The following is a 16,058-nucleotide window of genomic DNA, read 5'->3' as shown; positions in this document are numbered from 1 at the left end:
TCTTTCTTGGCCTTTGTTTTCTGCTTTTGTTTGGATTTATTTTGCCACAAGAAGAGCTAAGCATCTCCCTTCTGGCTCTGGTTTCACAGTTAGAACAGCAGTGCCTACCCCGAGATTATACACAGAGTTACTAAAAGGGCTTCATTTGGTACGTCTCATCTTTAATCCATCTGGACTTTCCTCTCAAAATACAAAAATGCTAATTCACGTGAAAACAAAAAAAAAAATAATTCACCCGTCCCTACTTAAGATATGTGGGCAGACAAACCAAAAAAAAGCCACCTTTTATACGATTTCACTGATAGGGAACCTCCAGGATACGTAAAGACATAGAGAGAGAAAGGGGATTAGGGCTTGTCATGGGCTGGGGGAGGTAGGACGTGGGGTGCTCTTTGTATACAAGCTTTTACTTTGAGGAAGGAAATAGTCTGAAACAAGTGGTGCTGGTCTCACAGCACTGTGAATGCACTTAATGTTCCTGAAAATTGCACAATTTAAAATGGGAAAAGGCTAAACTTTATTCTTACTATCTTAAAAGAAAAATTGAATATACTATAATAGAAAAGAAAAAAATCTGACTCCATAGAAGATCTGTCCTTTTGGCTTTAACCCTTTGCCCTCTTTTCTAGGCTTAGTTTTACTAGCTCTGCACCTTTTGTAAAACAATGTTGCCTTTAGCCTTAAATATACAGAAGAGCCTACTTTCAAGGCTTTGATTTTTTAAGGATATTAACACTTTTGCACTTATATAAAGACAACAGGTTGTAGAATAGAAAACTACTTTTGTTTTGTTAGGGGATTTACAGAGGCACTATGACCTGGTCTACGTAAACAGCTGTAAACCAAGATAATGGCGGACTAATATCTTGGAGAACCATCTTCCCCATGTCAACTTCAGGCTCCTTTTCTACTAAAAAGGGGAGGGGCTGTGGTTGGTTGTTGCAAACTTGTTGGTGTAGGAATTCTTTGTTCTTGGAATCCTTTGCAGCTGTCCACGTGGGTCAGATCATGGTGTTCCTGCAAAACCTGCAACAAAACAAACTTTTTCTATTCTGCAACTTGTTATCTTTATAGGAGTGCAAAGTGTTAATATCCTTAAAGCTCAGACTTTTGAGAATAGGCTCTCCTGTTTATTTCAGGCTAAAGGCAACACTGTTTTACAAAAAGTGCAGAGCTTGCAAGTCTAAGCCTAGATAACACGGCAGAGGGTTAAAGGAAAAGGAACAGATCCAATATGGAGTCAGATTTGTTCTTCTCTATTACAGTGACTTTTGGTGAGAGCTAAGTGGATGATTCCTGGGTGGGTCCTCCACTGTCCCAGGCTGGATTTCAGGCAGGATCCCTGCCAGACTAACCATGATTTTGGACCTAATCTACCACAGAGAAACTGAAAATTATTGGATTAAAATTACCTTTCAAAATCCCTTCAATTGCCTGTAAACTATACCACAGCAGGGGATGTCTCATTGGCCAGTCAACTGCCAGTCTCCCCTGATGCAAGGGACAAGTGTTGCGGCAAGATCCATGGTGGCCTGGCCAGTGCACCTTCCTACTTTGCTCTAAAGCTTTGGCTTCCTCACTTTGACACTTTAAAAGCTCCCTTCCCTCTTCCCTCTGGCCTGGTGTGAATGAACAAGTTCCCTGCACCCACCTGTGCTGAGTCCATGCCATGCACAAAGCCCCATGCACACAGCCCACCATCTGATGTCTAACCCTGGGATTAAGTGCATACTCTGAACTCCCCCACCCCAAAGGTCCGCGTGCCCAGTGCCTCTGCCCAAGGAGTCCAGATCACCATCAGGACCATCAACCACCGAAAGCCCAAGGCCAGTGGCTGGCAGTCTGGGATCAACCTGACCCATCAGGTCAGTTCAGGCACAGGCTGCGGGGATCAGGGTGCCAAGGCAGGAATTGGAACCACCTTCATCCCAGCCTGCCTCACCCTGTAGCCTCAGACATTAACTCTGAAGGTGCACACTAGGCTCGATCCCCCACTGGTGGCAGTAGTCATCATTACTGGAGCACGGATTTCCCCACCCCAACCACAGGGTGAAGGGTGAGTGAGTGAGCTCAGGGTAGGGGTGCACTCAGATTTAAGGGGATCCCATGGTGTGGGGGTACAGGTTGAGAGGTGTGGGGCCCGATCAGAGTGGAAATGACCTGGCTGAGAGGTGAGGGGGATAATTTCAGGATGTTGGGTGTCCTGTGCTGAGGCATGAGGGGTAAGCTTGTGGGTGTAGGGGCCATAGGTTAGGACCTAGCAGGATGGAGTGTCAGGGCAGGGACCATGGTGTGAGGAGAAGGAGCCCTGTCTTCAAGGTCTGGTGGGAGACTGGGCCTGGCCAGTGGTGGGAGGGTAGTAACAGGGAGGGGAAGTTGAGCAGGGAAAGTGGGGCTGGGTGGGTGAGGCCTGGCCTAGGGCAGTCGTGGTTCTAGTTCAATGCCAGGACCCAGTCGGTGGCTGGGTGAAGGCTCTGGGGATGGAGACCCAGCGGGACAAGCAGGAGGGGCCCCACCTGGCTCCTCCCGGCCCCAGCGGCCAGGGCCGGTAAAGCAGGAGACCCACCCGAGCAGTTTGCGCTGCGGGCGGGAGAAGGAGGGGCGCGCACGCGCAGACGGACAGACGCGCGGACGCCGGAACCCACCCAGAACGCGTGGAAGCTGGCGGCAGCCGGTTGCTCCTGGACCAGCTCCTGGAAGAGGAACACGGCCTGGGGCCTGGGCCGCCGCTTGCCCGCGGCTCGGCTGCCGCTGCCGGACAGTTAAGAGGGCGCTGGTGGGGGCGCGCTGCTCGGGGAGCCGGCGGGTGACGCCTGGGCTGTGCAGCTGAGGATGCGCCCAGGGAGGGGTGCGGAGGTGAGGTCCCGGCCGCGCGTCCCGTTAGGACCCTGAGGCGGGTCCCAGCCGCCGCTGTGGTTCGTGGTAACCCCGGTATTAGTAATTCCTGAACACCGTGTTTTTGCCGCCGCTTATGCACGGGTTTAGGAGAGCAGGTACAGCCCCGGGAGTTGGGAGGGCGCCGGACGGTTCCAGAGCATCTCCGACTGGCCCTCAGACGATGGCCTGCTCCTTGCAGGTGGGTGCGGTGCGGTCGCGGGGCCTCGGATGGAATGGGGACGGCCCCATAAGAGCCCATGGATTTGCTCCCATCTTACCTGCGACCTGACCTTGGGGGCGGCCTCTAAAGACCCAGGTTAGTGGGACTCAGGTTACAGGTCAGTCTGCTCCTGGGAGATGGGCTCGGTGCGATGAGTGTGCTGGGATGGCTGCAGCAGCAGCGGGAAATTGTTGCAACCCCCGCGCTCTCACAGGGCAGCCCCAATCCCGCCATCGCAGCTGCCGCCTTTCCCTGACAGCACAGCACCCGCCTTCCAGGAGCAGGCTGACCTGTAACCTGAGTTCCACGAACCTGAGACAGCAGAGGCCAAGCTCAGGCCATGCGCTGGGGAGTTTGAAGCAAATCCAAGGGCTCCCATGGGCAGACCCCATAACCCGCCACTGCCTTCAACCACACCGTGCCCTCCTCCCGAGAGCAGGCTGACCTGCGGACCGTGCCTGGAGCAGCAGAGGCCGAGCCCTGGACAGGCCATGGGGGAGATGGGGGCAAGTCTACCAGCTTGCCAGGTCGCTGCCCATCTCCCTGCCGCTGCCCAGGTTCGTGGATCAGTTGTTTTCAAGTCAGTGGTTTCCTGAGATGCAGGCGTGGTGCAGTCAGGTGGCGGGGGCTGCAGGGAGGGGTGCTGCCCCAAGGGGAGCAGGTGGACTTGCTCCCATCTCCCCTAGGGCCAGACCTGGGGACGGCCTCTGCTGCCCCAGGTTTGCAGGACGCATGTCATGTCAGCCTGTCCCTGGGAGGAAAGCTCAGTGTACTCGGGGCAGCCTCAGTGGCTGACAAGGATTTTAGAAGTGGGCTCTAGCCCAGCATAACTAACTCTCCTTTCTTCTCCTGCTTCCTCAGTTGGTGGCTGTATCAGCTTTTTCATTATAGGTTATTGCTAGATAATGAACATAGGTTTCTGTGCTATATAGAAGAAACTTAATTTAAAATCTCTTTTTATATATAGTGGCTGACATTTGTAAATCTCGAACTCCCAAATTTATCCCTTCCTATCCCCTTTCCCTGGTAACCTTGATTGTTTACTAAGTCTGCAAGTCTGTTTCTGTTCTGTAGATGAGTTCACAGTGTCTTTTTCTCTCTTTTTTTACATTGCACATATGAGTGGTATCATTTGGTATTTTTCTGTTTCTGGCTGCTTTCACTTAGAATGACGATCTCTAGCTCCATCCATGTTGCTGCAAATGGTTTTATTTTGTCCTATTCATGGTAGAGTAGTATTCCAGTGTATAAATATGCCACAACTTCTTTATCCAGTCATCTGTTGCTACATTTAGCTTTCCTCCATGTCTCGGCTCTTGTATACAGTGGTGCTGTGAATACTGGTGTGCAGGTATCTTTTCACATTGGAGTTCTTTCCAGTTATATACCCAGATGTGGGATTGCTGGGTCATAGTGTAAGCCTACTTTTAGTTTTTTCAGGGATTTCCATGCTTTCCATAATGACTACACCAAACTAGATTCCCACCAGCAGTGTAAGAGGGTACCCTTCACTCTACAGCCTCTCTAGCATTTATCATTCATGAACTTTTGAGCGATGGCCATTCTGACTGATGGGAGCTGATACTTCATTATAGTTTTGATTTGAATTTCTCAGTTTATTAGTGATATCGAGCATTCTTTCATGTGCCTATTGGCCATTTGTGTCTTCATTGGAGAAATGCTTGTTTAGGTCTTCTGCCTATTTTAAGATTGAGTTGTTTGTTTTTTTGTTATTAAGTTGTATGAGCTGTTATATATATTCTGAAAATTAAGCCTCTGTTAGTCGTATCATTTGCAAATATTTTCTCCCATTCGTAGGTTGTTGTTTCCTTTTGTTTTACTTATGGTTGTCTTTGCTGTGAAGAAATTTATGAGTTTAATTATGTCCCTTTTGTTTATTTTTTCTCTTATTTCCATTGCCTGGGTAGATTACCCTAGGAGAATGTTGCTAAGATTTATGTCAGATAATGTTTTGCCTATGTTTTCTTTTAGGAGATTTATCATGTCTTGTCCATCTGCATCTTAAGCCTGTACTCAACATCTGTGCTTCAGTTTTGAATTTTGAGCTTCTTAGAGAAAACCTACTCTTAGCTCATACGTCAGATTCAACATGTCTAAAGCTGATTTCATAATCTTTTTTCTTGCAGCGTCTCCACTTATTCAGTGGGATAATCATTCTTCCGGTCTTGAATACACAAAGGCTTGGAGTGGTCTTTGATTTATCTTTCTCTCACCACCCTCCACATTTTGTCAGCTTCTTGAACTGTATGTTTTTGGTTTCAAGTGTCTATTCTGATTGCTGATACTCTGATGAAGAGCTTTCATCCCTGATACATGAATTTTTCCTTCTGCTGAATTCTTGGATATTCTCTCCCCCCCTTTCAGTCAACCTACAGTTTTGGTGCTCCCACATCTACAGTCAAGTCAAAGACTTAACACAACCAGATCTCAGCCAGGGAGTCTCGACCCTTCATCATTTTGGACTTACCTTATTTGTTCCAATCATTATGTAACTTAGCCTCCTAGGGTAACCTGTGCCTTATTAAAAACCAGGAGTCACCAGCCTTTTCCTATCCAGTCCTCAGTTAAAACAGCTTAGAATTGCCCTGAGAACTAGTTGGAGCCCCATCCCCTTCATAGAGTCTTCCCTATTTATTCCAAATACTTCTAGCTCCTCTTTGTATTCCTGTACTGTTTATGATCAGTTGTCTGTAATCTTGGATTTGAGTACTGACTTGGTACCATTCCTGGGTGGTTTCCAATGTGTCTCCTCACTTAGCTGGTAACTGGAGAAGACTCACTTGTTCAGCCTCCTTTATACCCCTCACCCTGCTTAGCATCGGGCAATAACAGGCATCCAGGCAGTGCTTACCTTCTTTATTTATTCGCAGTGGTGGTGGTGTGGATTATAGCTAATAACTATTAATTCAGTGTTGCAATTAAAAAAGAAAGCCAAGAAAATCCATAAAACTTTATCTCCATGTTCAGTTTAGTGCTTTACCTCAATAGTTTTCTTAAGACTGTGTTTACATTCACATAGTGTTCAGTGCTTGTACAGTTCCCTGAAGCAAGCAGGTGAGATGTCATTATGTTTGACTTTCATGTTACATTTCATATTGGATATATTTGTGCAATGACAAAACCTTCTTTTATAAGTAAACAGCCGGAAGCCCAGAGAGACTAAGAGCCTAACCCAGGGTCACCTGGTTAGTGTTTGGCACAGGCCAGGACCGCAGTTCACATCTTCCAGCTGATCCTCTTCCAGTGCCTTTTCATTCCACTGCTGGGAAATGTAGCCCCATCAGCCAAACGGCCAAGTCACATTGCTGCCCCTTTACCTGCCAGTGATGGCAGTGCTTCAAAAAGTGGCAAAGGAAAGGTCAGAAATAGGAGTGATAAAAGACATGGAAGTGCTGGAAATGGATCCTCAACCTCCTCCTCCCTACTTGAGCGCCACACAAGTGTCCCACTCTGACAGTGCTGTTCATTGTTTATAACATAGCCTTAAAATCAGACTGATCTTTTATAGGACATGCTTTTATCCTGGTCCCTTTCCTACTAGTAGTCACCGTCATGGGCAGAAAGTGCCTGGCTGTGCTCTGTTTGTCACGTAGGTGGGAGGGAAAGTGGGAGAGGGAGTTGGTTGAACTGAAGCCGAGCTTTTTACAGCTCTGTTGTTCTAGGACCAGAGCAGTTCCCCTCTTGCTTTCATCATCTCTCCACCTCCGAGTCCCAGCCACCCATTCCTGCCTGCTTCCCCACATGCCACATCCTGGGGGAGGACAGAGTGTTGGGCAATGCCCCCTCCGCCCTCTGCTCTGGGAGGTGCAGGAGTCTGCTTTAACTTTTGAGCTGTTTTGGTAATTGGGCTTTTCCAGCTTTTCTAGACATCTCCTTTCCAGCTCTGAGAAATTGGAGATGTAACTTAACCATACATGGACTATACTAATGTATTCAGTGACATTAGTGTCATGTTGTCTATAATTGTGTTCTGTGACTGGATAGGAGGTTTTTTATCTCACAGGATGCTTCACATCTAATTCTAAAGTCCTAGAGGCTTGCAGGTGTAATCCAAGTTCTTACATGTCTGTAAGGTAGACATGAACATTATTTGATAATATGACCATATGTTCATAGATTACGGTTAGTCCACCGGCTCTGTATCTAATGAAAGTTTAAATACCAAACGCTTGAAGAAAATTTGCGGGCCATGTCTTTTTGCCTGTAAGTAGTTGCAAAAACTGAAATCACAACTCTACCACAAGCCACAGTGTTTCCCAGTAGAGAAAGCCCTCTAATTTTACAACCTCTAAGTAATGCAGTGGTTCTTTGAGTGAGATGAGGGATGCCAGAGTATTTTTTGGGACACTAGTGTGGCATGACAAGTATTCTGGGACTGGTTACAGTTGAATCTCTACTTCCTATATCCTGGACTGATTACAGAGGCAATGTTAGTGAGGTAACCATCTTGTGAATGCAAGTGTAGCTAGGAAGACAACAGAGAAAATAGAAGGGATATAAAGAAATGGAGGGACTTCATAGCAGTACAAATGGTGACTTTGACACCACCAGCTGCTGATGTGAACTTGGCAAGAATTTGTGAGAAGTGGTGGGTGTCATTGCAAGCAGGAGAGTCCTGCAGCTTTTGGGGTGAACAGGCAAAGGGGAGAGCAGATATGGTGGCTATCCAGGGGCTATTTTTGTCCTGAATGTGAAAATGTCCAGTCCCCTGTTCAATTTTGCAGCCACAACTTCACATGACTCAGGGCATTATTTCCACCAGAATACCATAAAAATACAAACAACCTCTGTTTCCCAAAGTGTTTGTTCTCGATCTGAGATGACTGTCCTGTGCTGGTAGGTAAGTGGGCGATGGGGCCTATTACATCACCCCCTTTCACTAGAAGTCTACCTCGCTGCTTTTCACCCTACTCCTAGAGGTGCTGTCATTCTGTTACACCTAGGCCTGTAAGACCGTCTTGCCTGAATCCTCACGTGAAGAGGGATGGTTATGTGCAGTTTTAAAAAATTGCTTGGGTCATGTGGTCCTTTGTTACTTCCATTGGAAATCACTATTCCAGAGCAAATAGTATGCATCTATACAAACTATATTGTTTGTAAGATGTCTTCAGAGGTTTTGCAGTAGGTTTAAGTATTTGCTTGGTGATGGCATCTTGATTGATTGAAGGAGGCAACCCTCACTAGGGGCATTGTGTGCTTTCTGTCTGAGAGTTCCTTTACTGGCAGCAGAGTGTTCATAGGCAGAGTTAGAAAGTTACCTGGTCTGAGAAGCCGAATTTGCCCACAGCTGGGAATTGGCGGAAGAGTCTGTTATGGAAGGAAAGCTTTAGGATTATCTGGTAGCAGAGTTCTGGGATCCAAACCCTGGGAAACCTCAGCTTTTGTAGAGTATGTTCTGTAACAATAGGCTATAGGATAATTTTTACAATTGTTATAGGATGTAGAGTTGGGGAAAGGCTTAAAAGTGCAAGAACCTTAAAAGAGAATCTCCGAATATTTTAAATAAGACAGTTCTCAGAATGAGAGCTTTTCTGGAAAAGACTAGCTCTTCACTTCACAGGGGAAGCAGGGAGCAGGTGTAACTGCACTTACGGTAACTTAAAAGGTAAACCTTACCCTCCCACTTAGCTGTTTCCTGGTGTAGGTTCATCTCCCACATCTGTAGTTTTAGACCTGATGTGTCATTTTCTGGTACTCCATTCTGCTTCTAAGTGAGAGACTGACCCAAAGTCACATAGCAATTGAAAAATTGCGCAAAGGTCTTTATTGTTAAAAATGTGGACCTGTGGCAGGGTGCTGCATTTGCAAGTGACTTTCAGTACAGAGACCACTGAAAAGAATGCAGTGTTATTTCTTATTTTATTCCTTTAAGCCTTTGAATAGAAGGTTTTCTTTGCAGAGTGTCTGGAGTACATCAGAACAAGCAGGAACTAAAATAGCTTTAAGAAAGCTCCAGTATAGGCGTTGCTTATAGTGTGGTATCTGTCTTATGTTAATTCTTTAAAGCAGGAAGTTGTAACTCTCAATTTCTTAAGCAAATATAAACATTCTTGACTCTTATTGACGTTCTTTGTTGGGTGAAGCTGATTTTGCTTCCATTCTGAGCATTGAAAGGCCTTCTATGATACTTCTACCACTCCTCAGTATTTTATTTTCCCTCTGTTGTGAACTTGTTTTTAAACTTGAAGCATATATAAATATCACTAACTTGCTACATATGTAGATATTCTGTGTTACATACTCAGAAAGTTTGTGTACATCACACGTATCTACATAATTCCCCCCTTTCCAACTGTGTTCCTGATGAAAGGATGGTGGGAAATGGCATTATGGGGATATGTCTTACAGTACACAGTGTTTCCCCTGTTCCCTCTACCATATCTGGATGTTCTTTCATCTTTCAGCTTCTAGACTTACTAGCTCTTTTTCTTAAGCCAGGTGTATCTCATCCCCCTGCGCACACACACATGTGTACACACACACACACACATTCTACTGTAGGGAGTAGTGTGCACCATCCAATTCTCCCACTCCAGCTCTGGACCCACCCACTGGAGGCAGTGTCTTGCACGAATTAATTTGTAAGTTGCTTTTTAAAACTCGAGTGGTCAGGAAATAGGACTGATATCCACACCTAGTAGGCAGGCCCTCAAGGACAACTTCTATGGTTAATGCCAGGTTATCTTAATGTTTGAGTACCTGGGTTTCATGTCTTCCTGTGCCACCTGTGTGACCCATGATTCCCACATTTCTGTCTCCTGCTAGAATTTTTCTCTCCAACTCTGGACTCTTACAATCTTCTGCTGATTTGACATCTTCACTTGAAACTCTGATATCTTAAAAGCAACATGTGTAAAAACTGAGCTCTTTGTTCTCCTACACCCCAAACTGGTTCTTCCTGCAACCTCCCCCATTCAGTTAGTGGAAACTTAATCCATCCAGCTGCTTGGGTCAAAAAACTTGGAGTTATTCTGACTTTCACTGACATACCACATGAATTCTGTCAATAGATCTGGTTTAACACTGCCTTTAAAACATATCCAGAACCCAGCCACTTCTCACCATGGTTCCTGCCTCCACTGCTGCTTCCCTACCCTGAGCCACTGTCCTCTCCTCCTGCACAGCCCTTCTCAGAGGCTTCCCTCCTTTCATCTCTGACCCGTTTCGACTATTCTCACCTGGCAGTCAAGTGAGCCTCGAAAACCTAAGTTAGATTGTGTCGTCCTTCTGCAGTGCCTCCCCATTTCACTCTGGGTAAAAGCCACAGTCCTTACAACGTCCTCCAAGGCCATACAGGATCTGCACTGACCCTTCTCCGCAGCTCCAGCCGTGCCCCCATTCTGGAACATGCGAAGTGCACGCTGGCCTCGGTGATGGTTATTCCGTCCACCTGGGACTTCTCACCTCCAAGTCTTAGTTCTAACCTCAGTCCTCAGTGTGGCCTGCTCTGGTATTTAATACAACATCACCCTCATCCCATACCCTAAACTCTCTTTACCTTGCCCTTTTTTGATTTTTCCATGGTTCCTCTTTCCTAACATGCCACCTCCTCTGCTGTTCTGTTGTGTGAATTGTCATCTCCACCCCCATCCCAGCTAGACTCCAACAAAGCTCCGTGAGGACAGGATTTTGTATTGTTTATTTATCTATTCCAACTGCCTAGACTAGTCCTGGGTACATAGTAGGCAATCAAAAATTATTTGCTGAATAAATTAAAAGACTATTTTAAAAATGAATCATCCTTTCAGGAATGGGTGAGGATAGGAAGCTGCATCAAGGACAATGGTGCAGTAAATAATGATATTTGCCTGTTGTTCTTTGTGTGATTTATATATGTGTTTTAGTCTTAATTTTGTATCCCAGTTTCTTAATTTAATATCTGTATTAAGGTGTAATTTACAGGCCATAAAATTCACACATTATAATTGTACAAGTCAGCCATTTTAGCTATTTCTAGATTTGTGCAACTTTTTCCTCACAAAGTCCCTTGTGTCCGTCCATATGCAGTTTGCCCCCCCTCAGTGGCACCCTGATTTTATTTCTTTTTTTTTTTTTTGGCAATCACATCTCAAACGGATAATTTACACAGCAGTACTAATATAGCTTTGCACTTTTAGAAATGACACACTTAAATATGAAATTAGCGGTCATTGCTGAATGTAGGTAGCAGTATCAGACATTGGTGAGAAGAATGGACCTGAGTGTCAGACTGGCTGCAGTCTTACCCAGCTCCACCATTTACCAAGTTACCCAAATTATTTTCTGCCTCAAGCTCTTTATCTGTTATATGGGGGTAATAATAGCAGCTTACAGAGTTGTTGTGAGGATTAAGCAAACAGGGAAACAAAATTTAGTATAGTGGCCTGCTTATGTTATTACCTAAGAAATAGCCTTGCAGGTAGAGGGCAAAATTCAAATCAGTTTCTAAAGTACATGTAAAATATAATCCAGTTCCTGCCTGGTTTGTAAACACTTATGCCTACTGAAGAATTTAAAAGCAGGCTAATTTCCAACAGAAAAGATCATTTCTCAGCATTTCTTTCAAAGAGAGCTGCAAAGTCACTTTTACTAACTAAATGTTCCATGCCCAACTCTGACAGAAATTTGACAACAGGGACGTAATTATCTACATTTTTGTTAAAATGATGCTGACCATCAGGAAGTGTTCTCAATTATATTTTAGCCTTTATGTTGAGAAATACTGTGAGACTTCTTCTAAATTAATGGGTGGGGGCATTCATTGTAGCTCTTGTAGCCTGATAAGCCTGCACTAAATTATCTTTTTTAAACTTTTAATTAAAGTAATAAATTAATTTTTTGCTGGGGGGTGGTAATTAGGTTTTTATTTATTTATTTTATTTTTAGAAGAATTACTGGAGATTGAACCCAGGCCCTTGTGCATGCTAAGAACATGATCTTTCACTTGAGCTATACCCTCCCCCCTAAATTATCTTTAATAAGGTCTTTTTCTCTGTTTTGTTACTTTATGTACAGAAGCACAAAGCAGGGTCATCAGAAGCCTCTCAATCACAAAGATGATAGTAGTGAAAAACATTGCGCAGTGACAGTGAATCCTTGGCATATGAAGAAAGATTGTAAAGTCCTGAATGAATTAAGAAGGTATTGTTACCTTAACATACATGTAAGCATGGCTCACTTACCTTTATTTTTCACTTTATAATGAAAATAATCCCCACCTGTCAAGGTTGCTTTGTTTGATAGAGGGAATATCTAAACCCTTTTCTGCAAGTTTTTTAAATAAATAAGAGCAGTTAATTTATCAGAAGTGTGAATGGTGTAATCTGGTCTGTGTAGTATGGTAGCCACCAGCCACATGTGGCTATTGTGAATTGAGATGTTCTATAAGTGGAAAATACATAATAGATTTTCAAGACTTTGTACAACAAAAATAATGTAAAATATTATTAATAAGTTTTAAAAGTGTCAATCACACTTTTGAAATGATAGTATATTGGATATTTTGGGATAAATGTAATTATTACTGGAATTAATTTCACTTGTTCCTTTTTATTTTCTAAATGGGATTACTGGAAAATTGTGACTTGCACTATGTTTCTGTTGACAGTGCTGGCTTCTAACTTATTGCAAATAATATGAAAAGAAAACTTTGATTAAAAATTTTGTAATTGAGTAGTTGATTTGCATCATATTAGTTTCAGGTGTACAAAACAGAGGCTCAACATTTTTATAGATTATATTCCATTTAAAGTCACCATAAAATAATGGCTATATTTCCCTGTGCTGTATGATACAGCCCTGTAACCTATCCATTTTATACTTAGTAATTTTTACCTCTCAATCCCCTAACCCCTTCCTGCCTCCCCTCTTCTCCTTCTCCCCATTGGTAACCACCAGTCTGTTCTGTGTACCTGTGAGTCTATTTCTGTTTTATTATAGTCATTAATTTGTTTTATTTTTTAGATATACATATAAGTTAATACATAGAATATTTGTTTTTCTTTCTCTGACTTATTTCACTTAGCATAATACCCTGTAGGTCCATCCATGTTATTGCAAATGTCATTATTTTATTTTTTAGTGGCTGAACACTATTCCATTTGTGTGTGTGTTCATGTGTATATATATGCATACATGTATATATACATATATATATATATATAATATACCACAACTTCTTTATCCAGTCATCTGTCAGTGAACATTTGGATTGTTTCAGTGTCTTGGCTATTTTAAATTGTGCTGCTGTGAACATTGGGGTGCATGTGTCTTTTTGAATTAAATTTTTCTCCAAACATATATCCATGAATGGGATTGCTGGATCACACGGAAGTCTATTTTCATTTTTTTATGGAACCTCTTTTCTGTCCTCCATAGAGGCTGCACCAATTTACATTCCCACCAACCGAGTAGGAGGGTTCCTTTTTCTCTTAAAAGGTAAAAAATTCTCTACATTTACCTACTTTCCTTTCAGTTTAGGACACAGTTTGGCAAAAGCAAGATAGAATTTAATAGGAGTAAATATAGTATTTATTTTGAATGTCCATGCATTATGGATAGATATGTTATTGATGAGTTGGCTCCCTATTTTTGTAGGTGCAGATGTTTTTATAGCTTCACAGACATTTCAGTCTTGCAGAGAGAAAAATTTCTTTGTATTTTGCTGAACTTGTCCGGGTGTCTTTATCGGATTTGGTCCAGGCCTGCAGAGGTGAATACACATCCAAACCTGAACCATTTGAATGTCTGCAAGATATTAAGAGTCTAGAATATCAGATCTGGACTATAACTCTGGTAAATGACATCAGTGACTGGACTCAAGAAAACTCCATTTGAGGGCAAAACCTTTCATAAGCCAAAAAGGCTTTGAAACTGTGGCAAAGCCAGAGACTTTTGTGTGCCACTTATGGCCACAAACCCATGAGGACAACCACAGGCCTTCTGGAGTGCCAAGGAAATTCCATGTGAGGAGTCCAGCACTCACAGGAATCCAACAAGTCCCTGTCTGCCAGAGCACCTTCATTGCTACTGTGCTGTTTTGAGTAAATGTCTTTTCATCAGGTTCAAATTGGTTTGTTGTTTTTTTTGCATAAAAAAACAAATTCTTGTTCCCTGGTGTAAGTAAAAGCCTAACACTTTCTGATTTCTTTTGACAGAGAAAATATGAGCCTGTGGATCTAACCTCATCTGTGATGGTCTGCAGCTGGGAGCAACCAGATCAGTGTCAGTCCCCTTGCAGCCATTGGCTGGGAGCCTGCATGTTCCTTGGAATGGTATTTGAAACATGTCACACTAGCCGTGCCTTTGCTGTGGGCTGGGAGGCGAGTCAGTCAGAATCTGCATTATGGAATGTAAGTTTCAGATCCACAGCTAGGAGATCTTTTTTAATAGCCAGAGAATATAGTCATAAATATATCTATTAATGTATTTATGCAAGAACATTTTTAAAGATTTTTTTATTATAAAAAGTTACCCCCAAAATTGAAAGTGAAAGAACAGTGGAATTAAAAACCATCTGTACCTTAATTATATATAAAGGATCATAAAATCCTTCTAAACTTTTTTTTGTTCAAATGAAGATATTTTTCCCTTCCAAAAAGGAAAATTATTATTTCACATTTTTTTGTTTTCTCCTTTTATTATATATTCCATATCAATAAATATAAATCTTTTAAATCCCTTTTAATGGCTGTTTAACAATATATTGAACAGATATGTAAATAGTTCTAGGTTTCAGAAATTTAAAAAATTGTCATTACAATACCACTGCAAAGAATATTTTGGTGTTTCTATTTTTAGTTACTAATTTGGACTAAAAATTAACAAGTTTGCTTTTCTTTGTCTAAAACATTGGTTATTTTATGAAGGAACTGTAAGGAATTTAAAAAACTTTTCAGTAATTTCAACAAAGAAATTATCTTTAAGGCAAAAATGTATGATGTATTGCAAATCTATTTTTATTATATCTTCACTTTTACCAGTGTGACATATGTGTGTGTTTGCACAAGTGCTTTAACTACCAGCAACGTAGGAAAAATCTGTATACTAAAAATGTGAAAATATTTTCCTGGTTTGTGTTTTCATTCTCCCAATATAGGTTTTGGATGACAAGCTTGTATTTGCAAAAGTACACCCCCTGTGGGAGGTGTTCTGTACATACGCTGAGATACTGCACATAATATTGCCTCTGAAGCCCAATGATTTGAAAACCCGGTCCTCAGCCTTTGATAACTTCCGCTGTTTGATGAAAGTCCTCCAAGTGGATGAAAGTATCAACAACCGGAACAAGAATTTTTCATTGCCCTATTTGAGAAGAGCTCCATGAAAGACTTTTATATTCAGGATAGAGATACATTCTTCAATCCAACCACCAGAAACCGCATTGTAAGTCTAAACCGAGTTTAGCTGCTGTCTTGGGGGTGATTTAGAACCTGCTGTTGAATTATCAGTGATTTGGTTTGGTTGGTTTGATTTGGTTTTTAAAAGCTGCCCATAAAAAGGAAAAAAGAGAAAGAAAAGAAATATGCCTACAGATTCCTGTTAGGATAGTAAACAGTGGCTGGTTAGTTACCTTGTATAAGCCACAAGCTCTCTTAGAACATTTTTAGGTTTACTTCATCCTTTCTCAGATCAAGTATCAAGTAAGGGACAGTGTTAAAAAAAATTCAGGATTAACAGGTTTGTGAGCTCCAGGATTTGCAAGGCAGCTTTCCCTCCCCATGGTGTAAGTCAAATGGCAGAATTGAAATAAAGCACCTCATGTATCCTCCGGTGTTAACAGGAAAAGGCTAATCTTCTTGACCTTGTTTCTTCCTGGGTAAAATGAAGATAATATATCAGGAGGCGACAAGCTCATTTAAGGCAGGAAACATGTTGTCTTGTTCACTGCTGAATCTCAGGCACCGGGAAGGCTGAGTTTAACGAGTGAATGAATGAACTGTACTTCCCCCACAGTTACCAT

General features: G+C 42.6%; 1 long non-coding RNA gene across 1 annotated transcript; it reads left to right on the top strand.

Moving 5' to 3' along the window:
• The first annotated feature begins 2,645 nt into the window (after window positions 1–2,645).
• LOC140686874 (uncharacterized) lies at window positions 2,646–15,469 on the top strand. The gene is made up of 5 exons (XR_012060853.1): window positions 2,646–2,856; window positions 12,113–12,260; window positions 13,475–13,534; window positions 14,254–14,448; window positions 15,195–15,469. It is a non-coding gene; the product is annotated as an uncharacterized lncRNA (long non-coding RNA).
• Window positions 15,470–16,058: the final 589 nt, after the last annotated feature.

This window comes from Vicugna pacos, chromosome 18 (assembly GCF_048564905.1).
Source record: "Vicugna pacos chromosome 18, VicPac4, whole genome shotgun sequence".
Lineage (NCBI taxonomy): Eukaryota > Metazoa > Chordata > Mammalia > Artiodactyla > Camelidae > Vicugna > Vicugna pacos.
This window is presented reverse-complemented; position numbering and strand designations above follow the sequence as displayed.